Source organism: Phalacrocorax aristotelis, chromosome 4, assembly GCF_949628215.1.
Source record: "Phalacrocorax aristotelis chromosome 4, bGulAri2.1, whole genome shotgun sequence".
Lineage (NCBI taxonomy): Eukaryota > Metazoa > Chordata > Aves > Suliformes > Phalacrocoracidae > Phalacrocorax > Phalacrocorax aristotelis.
Window position 1 is genome coordinate 49,054,584 of NC_134279.1, and position 4,522 is coordinate 49,059,105.

Consider the following 4,522-nt stretch of genomic DNA (forward strand, 5'->3'; position numbering starts at 1 on the left):
GGGCAAAGATGAATATTGACAAATACAATTAAATCATGAGAGTTGGCAGACTGCAGCTCTTAATGGCACTGGAGGAAGCTGGGATCTTAGGGCTGGGACTGAGTGTTAGGAAGACGAGGTGAAGAGATGCTGGATGGCAGTAAGTCATTTTAAGTATCATGATTCCAACACATCTTCTGTAAAGTTTCAGAATATCTTATACTATCTTTGATGTACATGCAACTTATTTAAGTCACACAGCCAATGTACTTAGTAATTTTCCATCAGAAGTAGAATACACCCGCTCAGTCTCACTGTCAGCATCAGCAGAGCCAAAGTTTATAGAGCCAGGGAACCATATCAAAAGCTCTGAGATCCTCAGCCTCAAAGATAAGCTTTTGAAATGCCCATGATGGATGAAAGTCTTAACTCAGACAATCTGCTTGCTGCTTCATTCCTGCGTCACAGGAGAAACCTATAAGGTATGAATTACTACCCCAGGGGCCTTTTGATTTCTTCACAATGGCCAACAATAAAAGAAGTGTTAAATATAAACTTAAACTCTCTGAAAGTAGCAAATGCTGTATTTTCTTTTAAAAAATGTCATGGTATATACCACTGATATGCATGAGCTTTACACTATCAACTACTTTTTACACTCAAATACTTAAACACATCTAAGACACTCCAGTTGTGGAAGTCCTATGCAAGCCCATCTTCAGCATTCCAGCTTAGTCTCCATCTCAAAAACAGACAGGCAAGTCTGAGGAAGACGTTTTCATTCTCAATGCACTGATATAAATAAATAAAAATTAATGGCCAACTTCACACACCCTTGAAAACAGCGCCTAAAATGAAAGGTGTTAACTCTCAAAAGAAAATCTAGTAAACAAGTCCTAAGGAAAAACATTTGTTACAGTGATAATGCCTGGAAACTATGCTAGGCATTTCAAGAAAATACCAGCAGGCAAATTCTGAACATAAATCACCTTATAGAGCAATAATTCCTGGTTTTATTTAATTGTAGTTTAAATATATATGCACAATTTTCTAGCCTTAAAAGATGCAGTCATAGGAGTTGGGATTTTTTTATTTTTTTAATCATTCTTCTTAGAAAATCATTTGTCTGAAAAAACAGTGATGGCTTAATGGACTGAGCATTGTTATTTAATATGGTTTCTACTGAACTAGCTAATTCACATAACATTTTAAATGTTATTCCTGTTTAATGTTTTCAGCATACAAAACAAAAAAAAACTTAGTGACAATCAAACCAGGAACTGTTTACACACATATACTGTATCTTTAGTTAGCATATCCACCAACATCAGCATCCTGGGTAGAGCCTAGTTTTTATGTACAAGCTATTTATGTTGATAAGTACATAAGGCATACATAAGAGTTTCCAAATCTCTTGTTACCTGGGCTGCTGGGTGGCTAGAAATTCATTGTTTGCTGCCTGAAAATGTCAGAGCAGTGAAATATTTCTATAAGAATTAACCTGTCTCTGAGAACAGAAAGATTGTCAGCCCTATGCAGATTCATTGGCACATGGTGTTATATCCCAAGTTTTTTGATACTTGGAGTGCACTGTAATTTGGATTAAAATTGGCAGTACAAAGGAGATCTTCCTAAACAGCCCCAAGCCTGGCCAGCATGAGCTACTCACATGGCATCCCTACCACTGCTCACTTCTATCAGGCTCTTAAGATTAAATGCTAAAAGCAAATGGCAGAGCACACAGGGCATTGCCATATTTCTACTATTCTTATGGTACACTATATACTAAAGCACACCCTTTGGGAATCACTGGCAACATTTATCTTTTGAGATTTTGTACTTGCTACTGCAAAGCCACAGCTTTGAACAGGGGGACTTGTAGCTACCAAATTTTAAATATAAAACAATGATAAATTGCAGACTAAATCTGGGTGTACACATCTGCAATTTTCTCATAAATGGAAACTGACATGATTTAATGTCCACAGATCTATTAAAAGAAGGGAAGCAACAGCATATCTGAATCAAATTACAATATTGATTTTTCTGAGCACAGCCACAGATATATTTTCTTAGTACTACATCAACTAAAGACATGACACTTGCATTTAAAGTTAATATTTGATCCTCTCCATATTGAACACATCTTAAGGAAAACATTTCAGAAAAATACCATGCGGCCTTCAAAAAGATAATAATTTTTTCCACTGATCTATTTTTTTTCCCCTAAACACAAAGGGTTTGGATTCAAAAGGAGACTTGGCAGTCCTTTCTTCAAGGGATGGTGTTTATAAATAATTTTCTTTCTAGTTTAATCAAGATAAATGTTTTGAAATATAAGGTGATTAATAGGAATGTTAGAAAACTGGTACACTTGTTCATGTGCATGAATTCAGAATGAGAAGGGCTCATTTGAGATCTAGTGACAGCCCAGGCTTCCACTTTCATATGGACTTTGAGAGACTTAACTTGATTAAAATAGAGTAAACCTGAGGAACTCAAAATGAGGCAAGATGGCTCTGCTGAACCAGACTTACCAGCAGAGAAGTCAGTTGGAACAAACTTCATTAAGTCAGAACATAATGGCAGTGTTTGTAAAATGGGACAACTGATAAGGCTGGTGTCTCTGACGAAAGGACTAGTGTCCCCTTAGTGTCAGGTGACAATTAGGCAAAAATGAAACTGAGGGAATTGAGTCTTTTCAAGACTGGGAATAAATATGGCATATGTGTCAGCACAAACCTTGAGCTAGACAGACCTGGCCGGACAGCAGCTAAGGAGAATCAGATCTGGTGATAGAAGCAACCTAACTAAATTCATAAGGGAGTCCCGTGTGGGTGAACACTATGTTTGAACACTACTGTGAAGTAACCGAGCCAGTACAAACTGTGCAGGCTGTCATTCATTTTTTTTTAACATTGCTGATTTCTTTTTGTGAGAAGAGTTATTTAACTCTCACTCCTCAGTGAGGTGTTCATCTTCCCAGTAACCACTAAGTAGATTGAAAGTGAGAAGAAAACAGTTGTTCTTTGTTGAAGTTCCTAATACCTGAAAGTTTCTGGCTGAGGATTAAAACCCAAATATTTGAAAAAAAGTACTGCTAGACATTGTACTTGAATTGATTCTTGTTTCTGTTAATGACACCTAACAAAGAAAGGGTATACACCATGGTTTGCCTGCTTTCTTTTTACAGGAGGTTGCCAAACTCACTTGCTGTGTTTATAGGAGACAGTTTTACTGGTGTGATTCTGCATAACCAGCTTTGGAAAACTACCAGACCATCTAGCTTAACTGAAACTGACAGTCAGAAGTTGTTTAGATAGGGTTTCAAGAACATTATTCTGATATGGCAAATTGACACTTTGCAAATCACTTCTGCATATAGCTGTTAATTCACTTGAGTATAGAATATTGCTATGTTTTATGTACATTTTAATACATTTTATATTTTTATAAACCTGAAATGTACTATTTATTTCAGAGAGAGATTGAGAAAGACAGAGCACAGTTTTTGTGTACCTTCTTCAGTCTTACTCAGGAAAGACTGAAGAAAGCATAATTGGGAAAAAAAAGTTAAGATTGCGGAGCCACACATCCTAGAGGAGGGTATACCATTCCATGAATTTAATGTAGTGGTTCATAGAGATGGTGCCTTCTCTCCGTCATAATTTTTTCTATCTCTTATGCTCAATATCTTTGATAATTGCCATACTGGTGCAAGTACACAAGTGAGCCCAGAGTCTGATCACTCTGTAGTTAAACTCAGACTCTGAATTTCAGTGCAGATTTATGTGTTATTCTTAGGCACCACTGGTACTCATCACAAACCACTCAAAAAAGAACATTTCCTCAAAACATAAGTAATCAGGTTACCACCAGATCTACCTAATGAGACAACAGTTTGTTTCTTTCTCCCAGAGAGTGTTGCAGCAGTCATTTGACTTACAGAAACTGAACCTGGCTGATTTTGTTGAGGTAAAATGCAGAACCCACAAAAGCATCAGTGGCCATTTTTTCTGTAATATATGGGAAAGCTCAGTCTGGTTGTTTTGGGAATTAGGACAGGAAAGTAGAAGCCAAATGTCTTGTTCTTATTATAGGGCAGGTATGAGAAGGTTAGAATCTGAGGGTGATGAAAAGGAAAGGAGAGGCAAGGTGAAAATCACCTTTTAGATATTGAGAAGGAAGCTGTACTTGTAACACTTTTGAAGAGGGGGAGAACAGGAAAAAAGAATCCTGCTTAAGAGTTTTCAAGGGAAACGGTCGATCATTTAACACTACGCAATTTGTATTTGGCTCCTGCTGTCTGATTCATAAAACATGTTTTCAGTGTGATTCTCCTCCTTTTGGTGGAGAAATCAAAGCCTCTTTCATAATTTTAGGAGAGAAACACAGTGTTTGAATAAGTCAGACTCACTGCTGGAAGCTGTCCAAAGAACCTGTGATAACGCTCTGTAACAAAGACATGATTGAACCCATAAACACAGTAAAGAGCAAGAGGAACCTTAGCATTCCTGGAAACAAATGGTCTGTTTTCTATTAA